Raw genomic sequence first — 8,157 nt, forward strand, 5'->3', positions numbered from 1 at the left:
TATGTTCGCATCCAGGGAATTCCAAGAATCATCATCTCATTCATGTGTTCATCTGGCAAGCATACAAACTGATGAGGATATGAACATCCATGTACTATCACGTTCAAGTTGACTACTCCCAATGTTGGAGTTGGGTTCTTGTTGCATCCTTTGATTGTCGATATTCTTGCCATCAATTCTTGGCTTGTGGCCTTCTTGTATGTGGAATAATTGACTACATTTACTCTAGCTCCTGTGTCGACCAAAGCATTGGTGCTATGATTGTTGAGTTGTACTTGATGCGCAGGTCCATTCCATCTAACCAATCATCATCCGTTGAAACTGCATCTTTAGGTAATTCCCATTGTCAATCATCTTTGTCCAAAGTGTTGATGGGAATCGGTATCTGTTGATTCTTGAGAGCAGCTTTCCACTTGAGTACTCAAAGCCTACCTCTTGGCCTTCATTAATAACCTGCTATCGTTTGATCTTCCTTTGTTTGGCTACATGCATTCTTTCTAGTAATTCACTGGTTAGTGGAAAATTGTATTCCTTTAAATGACATCCACTAATCCAATGTGAGGGCCATACCCAGACTCGACCATACTCACCTCCCTCAGTCCTCTTAAACGTTCTAGTAAATGACGTAGATCTATCTGCAAGTATCCCTCCCACTTGGCACTGACACTCAAACAGGACTCCAACCTATCTTGAATGCCAACCCAAAATGATTCATTCAATGATTCTATCCGCTTCTCATAATCAATCTTTCATTGACAGCTTTCTGCACCCAAAATCGTGGTCCTTAGTCTTGATTCTCTTGATCTTTAACTTGAGGATCTACTCTTTATTTCTTGTTCTCCCTTGGTTCATGGCGATAACCCCTTTTTCCTGACAAGTAGGCATGGCAGTTATCACTTTCCCCTAAGAAGAGGGATCTTGTAATCCTACATGGTCTCGCTCGTCCCCGATTACCCATTTTTATCCATGTAGTCCTAGCATTTAACATAAAATTTTTAAATCAACATCCGGCCATCTGACCCTCCGGATCCGTCCACCCACCGAATCATTTCATGAAATTCCCTTCCCGAGGTAGTACTTAACTACTACAAAATCAGGGAAGAGAGTCTATCAGACATTGTCAGACAACAAGCAGCATGCAAACTATTGCATACCCTCGTTCACAGAAATTCATCTGGTTGTTCCCACCAGATCTTTATTTAGAAACTTTTAAATTCATTTCCTTTCCTTTATCTGCTATAATTAGCTTGTAACTAGTTTCCTAACTAATCATGCAACACATTTAGTTTCAACCAATTCATCATGCCTCCCCATTCAGGCCAAGATAATCGGTTACAAGCCATCAAAATGGTAGTACCTTCACAATATTTCCCAGAATTGAGTGTTTGGGAAAGGCTCATCAAGTAACTTAATCATTCCTTCCTAAGTATTTTATTCTGAGAGGTATAGCACCATCTGGTGATAGATGCACAGGATAGCCCTTATATTCCTAGCCTTTCCAGTTCTTTTTTAAGCAACCAAGTCGAACAAATTTCCTTAATTAAATTCACATCATCCTCCCTGACTATAACCTTCTCATCCAACTATTGGCATCAGGACATACCCGGATTATGGCCGATTTCCAATAAGATACCAAGGGTACTTCACGCGGCCGGGAAAAAATAAAACAAACCCATTCATCCCTTATCCCTCGGCCATGAATGACCTAGGTATAACAACTTTTCGGTTATGCTACCCTAGACAAAAAGGACCAATCTATGACAAGTTCCCCAAGAGAATCCTCTCAATGGGCCGGTCTTTCAATCAAATTGACCCCAAGAAGATCCATCTTGGTTCCCGGTCATTTCCAGACAATCTTCAAAAATCCTACTTAAATCTATGTTTTGCAATGGGCTATCCCTATCACCTCTTGAGATTCCTTTTTAACTCCTAGTTGGTAATTTCCAAGTTCATTCATTTATCAACCTTAATTCCTACTTTCATTAATTATCTACCAGCCAAGTTTATTTAAAAAATACAAGCGAGTTTTTGCCATAGGCATTTGATGGTTGATGACTCTTTGGAAAAGCCAACTTTTTAAGTTCAATCCCGTTTTGTCGATTCCCAGGTTTTTGCAATCCTTTGCCATCCATGGGGCATCTCCATGGAAGCTTGTAGAGTTTTCGGTTCAAACAACACGGAGATCAATTCCGCGAAGTTATCCCTATCTCCCCCATCCCGTATTTGCAAACAAATTTGAAATTGAAAACTTTAGAAATACTCTTCAATACCAAAAATTGAACTACTTTTATCGAGCTTAGACCACTATTCTCTTATTATGGTGCCTAGCTTTCCATTTTAAGAAGCTAGAAGGTCATCCTATAATTTATGAGTTTTCGAGCTTTCCGTTAAAGCTTAAACCTAAAATACAAGGTAGTCACTAAATCTTACACTTAAATGCAAAGTTACCATTAATGCTTGGCTTAAGAGTGCAAATCTACCTTTGAAACTCGACTTAATGATATATAGATACTCTTAGCACTTAACATAATTGCGAGGTTTCCATTAAAGCTTAAACCTAAAATCCAAAGTAGTCACTAAAGCTTACACGTAAGTGCAAAGTTACCATTAAGCTTAGCTTACGAGTACAAATCTACCTTTGAAGCTTAACTTTATGATGCATAGATACTCTTATCACTTAACCCTAATTGCGAGGTTTCCATTAAAGCTTAAAACCTAAAAATGCAAGGTAATCACTAAAGCTTACATCTAAGTGCAAAGCTACTCATTTAAGCTTAGCTTACGTGTGCAAAATAATTCTAATTTGGTTATGCCGAGCTTTCCATCTATAATTGCAAGCTTATCCATTAAACATAAAACCAAAAGGGAATGAAATACTTGCAACATTCTAGTGATATCCTTGTGTTAGAGTTAAGGCGGGTTACGCGCTAGCGAATCTAATTATAGCGAGAACTCAACCACAACAGAATTTGTCAGAAGGACGGAGCTTGACCCGCAGGCGCATGGAAACAACTAGGTGGGTGTCAAATCACCTACTCGACCTTCTAATGACAATCACTACTAAGGAAATCAAATCTAAGTTCTAAAATACGCAAGTGACTGAAATCCGTACTACGAACGAATGCTATACGAAACAGGATCTAGAATCATTGAATCGATCTCAAACTCAAGGGGAAGTCTATACACTAGGTAAGAACAACACCCTAAAGACTTGAACTGCAAAATCAACCTATAACCACTCCGTGCGGTAAACGCGTATGAAGACAGGCCGAAAAATACAGGTGATCGAAACTTGACCCCGATGGTACTAATGTGTAGCTCTACTCGTTGTGGTTCTATAGATATGCTGCACGCTCCATTCCGACACACGAGTGGAAGAAAACTCACACCGAAGCTCGTAGGAACTTACCACACATAGAAGCCGATAGCGCGCACTTGGTATCAGTGCGTAGCTCTCGCCGTTGCTAACACAATGGCGGTGTCGCTTCTCCAATGGCGGCTCCGTAGCTCGCGTAGCAAGTAGATAAGACTCTCTCTCTCTCTCTCTCTCTCTCTCTCTCTCTCTCTCTCTCTCACTCAGACACAGTCACGGCGCTCAAAAACTCACTTTGATTAATAACTGAATCCCCTTAGGTTACAAAAACTTTGGCTTATATACCTCAGCCTTGGTGAGAACATCTCTAACTAATTACATCAGCAAGTGAAAATTACTTCGGATTACAAGCTGGAAACTCAATTGAGTCCCGTTACTTAATGAATGGCTCAATTCAAAATCAATGTCGGAAAGACATTTATTACAATCAATGGTTACAAAAATGATGAGTGTGAGCAAAAATGTGGGTGTGATCCTCTGCTGGCTCAACACTCCCCCCCTCCGCGTTCATGTCGTCCCTGACATGACTTTTATGCTTGGTCAATAAAGTCCTGTCGTCTTGAGCATCTGCAAATGTGATTCGTATCGTAGGTTGCCGATGGTCAAGGTTGGGCCGAATATTTTGCTTTCGTGGGTGAAAAAGCCGGTGTAGAAAGCTTCTTCGAATGTTTGCATGTGAAGCTAGGCAAAAACATAATCCTCTGGTATAGGAGGTGCAACACTTTTGGAGAAGGCTGCAATGAAAGATCATACATCATATCAGTCACTGTGTCGGCGTCGATAGTAGACTCGAGGTCGTGGCTTTATCTGGCGCGAACACTTCAATGCAAGCTAAGAGAGTCCTGCAAATTTTCTTGAGCATCTGACACGAAAGGTCAGGAGAGCCAGTACAGAGCTTGATGGTGCCCGTTAGGGTTTTCACCATGTAGGCTTTACCTATTCTCTCTCCTGCCTTTGGTCCTGGCATCCGGGGTAATTAAGCCAATTTGGCTCTTTTCTGCAATCCTGCCATGCTCTTTCCAGTTTCTGACTCTTGGCACCGGCAGAAGGTTGCATCCTCCCGAATCTCCTTTGGTGCCTCCACCAAGTAGATGAGGTAGGCTGGGTATTTGTTCAGCCAACCTTTCCTCCATCTAGGTGCGAATCTACAATCTTCTTTGATTGTTCCTCTTTTGTGATGTCGCCTTCGTAAAGAGCGACATACTGCTCCTCCTCTATTCTCTTTTTTCGTTTTTATCACTTCAAACTTCATCAAAGGGAAAGGCAGGCTGGGTTGCATCCACTCTTCATGGAGCACTTTTGTGTCTAATCCCTGAAGTCTAATGGAGATTAGGAGTCTCCTCTCCCATTCCATTTCCGCCTTGGCACTCTCCTCTGTTGACTTTTCTATTTGGTCATGGAGCCTTTGTTCTTCTTCTTCAGAGATTCCTGAAGTCGAGGCCACCTCGTGAACTGGGCTGGATCTTCAATTGTGGTTGCCTCTCCAGTTTCTGGTAGCTCTATGGCTGCTCCACCTGATTCTTCTTGTGGTGTCTCTGTCTCTCTTCTTTGTTGCTCTTGTAGATCTTGGAGCTGTTTGCGGAGTCTCATTCTCTGTTCTTAGTGTTTGATTTTCTAAAGTGAGCCTCTCCTCTGCTGCCAATGATCCCTCCGCAATGTGCAACCTTTGCACTTGCTCTAATCTTAGCTCTCTTTGTAAGCTTCGGACCTGGTCTTCCAGAGCTGGTACAAAGCTCCCTCTTGTTCGGTCCTGCTCTGCTAGCTCTAGGGGTAGTCCTGAGTCTAGTGATTGTTCTTTCTTGGAGCTCGACTCTTTCCTTAGCTCAATGAGCTCATCTTTAGCCGCCTCCAAGTCGTCTTCCATCCGCTCCCTTGCTTCCTGTGCACTTGTTACTTCTCTTGAAGCCTCGGCTAGCTGGAGTATCAAGCCGTCTCTCTCGTTTTCCGCGTCGTAGAGTGATGCTTTATGACTTTCAGATTCAGTCATAGCATCCTCTAATTTCCTCTGCAACTCGGCTTCCTTTGTTTGGCTGTCTCAATCTCCACTTCCTTTGCCTTGGATCTTTCTTTGATCTTGCTGAGCAGTTCATGCACCATGTGCATGTCTTTTTCATCTTCATCTGTCAACTCTAAAGCTTTTTCTGCCACCACCTCCACTGGCTTCGGCTTTTCTAGTACGTTCTGCTCGTCCAGTTTCTCTCACTCTCTTTTGTACTCTTTATTTTTTCCTCTGTCCCTCTCCGATCATCTTGTTTTTGTAGGGTGATCCCATAGACTGCCTCAAGGGCCTCTTCTTCAGTGTACCCTATCGCTACCAGATCCTCATAATCGTTTTCTTTTGCTGATTGGATCTATCTCCTTTTCCTTGGTCCCGGCCCCGGCTTTTCCATACCACCGTGTCCATCTCTACTGTGGTCTCTTCCACAATGATTTCCGTCTTCTTCGGGCTTGGTACATCAGTAAAGGAGGGCTGATTGTCCTCAGTCATCTTGGCTTTCCCTTGTTTGCTTGCCCGTCTTTCTCTTGAGGTTCAGTAGACTCATCTACTTCTTCTTCCCCTTGTCGTCCTTTTTCAGCTCAGCTTTTAAAAGCTGTACTTCCTCTTCAGTGTATGGCTCGACAGGTTGCTGCTCCAGTATAGCCTCTGACTCCTCATAAGCTCTAATATATTGATCATATTGATCAACATGTGGCCTGGCTGAGCTAGTTCCGACTTTAGTGGGGTCTGGAACCCACTTTTCTTCAAAGTCCCCCTTTAGAGCTCTTTCCGCTCTAAACTGCTCCACCAGTCTTTCCATTCTTGCCGCTTTCTGACTTTTGGTTTGCTTGGGAGCAACCTTCTTCTTTGCTTTCTTCATTCTTGCGGCTCATAAGCCATCCACATCCTCTTCAGGTTCTGAAACTATTTCTAGTTTCCTGCGTGCTCTTGTGGACGCCCTCTTGGATACTTCAGGCTGTTCTTCCTCCTCATCGGCTTCTCTAAGCCACTCATTCTGGGAGGGAACCTTGGCCATTGATCTCTGGCTCCAATAGCTTCATAAGCATTCTTGTCAGAACTTCAGCTCCTCCTATATACTTTGGCTTCTCGTTGTGCATGGCAATTACTTGCTCGTGGATGTGTTGAGCGTAATTCACCTCTTTTGGCATATTGCTCTTCAATGCCCATGTGATGGTAGTTGCAATTGCATGGGGTGGTGTCGTATACTTTTGCGGTCTTTTACTGCAAATATGGAGAAACTGGTTGTACAGTCGGCAAAGGGTTGCCGCTCTTTGGTCTGCCATATCTCCATAGGTTGCATTCTGTTTCTTGGACCATAAACCTCTATAGCCTCCCTTCTTTCCCTGACAGAGCTCCCTTTGTTGTGCAGCTTCAATGCATCTGCAATGAGCTGTGGAGTGATCTGTACCTCTACTTTCTCTCCATCTATTGCTGTCAATGTGCTTTCCCATCCTTCTGAATGGAGGTTGCCAACTCATACACTCTTCTTGTATCTACACCTGATGGTCTCGAGGTGAAGAATCTGTGCAAGTCTGCCCTTTCCAGGTACCTGCTGATGTTCTCTGACCTGCTATAATCCACCAATTCTTGTGGGATCATCGGTATATCCACCGCTTGCCCTTGAGGATCTCTGAAAGTCCCCTGGTAGATCTTTATTCCCTCTTGTTCCAGTACTGCTTCCTCCACCCAAGTTTTGGTTGGCTTGAGGGTTTCTGCTGGAATGTCAAAGGGTTCCGCTTCTGCAAGAGCATCTTTGATTGTCGGTCTTTTTCTCTTTGTTGCCGATGACTTGGCGGAATCCATGGATCCTGTAACTCCAATTTCAGAAGTTAGCGTCTTTTTAGTACTGAAAGCCGAAATGAAGCTTTTAACTATTCAAATGACTTGAAAATTGAAACATGAGCTATTCAGGCCTAAGGATGCAGGGTAGGTGAAAAAATATGCAAACTGGGCTCAAAATCATGCTGGAGACATCATACGCGTATGATGTCTTTTGTGTCAAAATGACTTCATATTGGTTGTGCTTGTAGCTGATAGTGTATACATGAGTATCATATGCTTGGATTTGAGTTTGGATCCCATTTGGTCAAGTTTTGGCCAGTTTAGTCCAGTTCAGGCTCTTGGCAAAATTTTGAAAGGGAATTGGATTTTATGATCCAAATTGGATAAAACTTGGTGGTTCACCTTCAAATGGCATGTAGATCACTTCTGTTTGGTGGTTGAAGCCCTGAGGTGCCAAAATCACATAGTGAGACATCATACGCGTATGATGTCTTTTAGTGTATTTTTGGACCAAATTTCTCTATAAGCTTGGATTTGGCTTTAGATAGGCTTATTCAGTGGATTTATGAAGTTTGGATAGATTTTGGGCTAAAAATGGCTCTGGAGACATCATACGCGTATGATGTCTTTTTCATCAATTTTTCATGGGATTGGTTCTGTGGACTCCCCATGTACTAGTGAAGGACTGTCCCTACTCAAATCTTGGTTTGGACTTGAGTATGTTGGATTTGGGCTAAAAATAGGCTTTGGATGAAGGATTTTCCCTCAATTGGGCTAATGGGGTGATCCACTTGACCAAATGGTTCCAAACTTCATATGTAGCATGTATTAGATATATATAATGGATGTATGATGACAAATGAGCAGTTTTGGCTCTGTAAGTGCAAATAGACATCATACGCGTATGATGTCTTTTGTGTCAAAATGGTGCTTTTGGTTCCAGATAGCTTGTAGATGTTAAATCAACAATCCTACAAAGTTTCAATGAGTTTGGAGTTATTTT

The sequence above is a fragment of the Adiantum capillus-veneris genome, unplaced genomic scaffold, assembly GCF_014529385.1.
Source record: "Adiantum capillus-veneris isolate H3 unplaced genomic scaffold, ASM1452938v2 Hic_scaffold_325, whole genome shotgun sequence".
NCBI classification, from domain to species: domain Eukaryota; kingdom Viridiplantae; phylum Streptophyta; class Polypodiopsida; order Polypodiales; family Pteridaceae; genus Adiantum; species Adiantum capillus-veneris.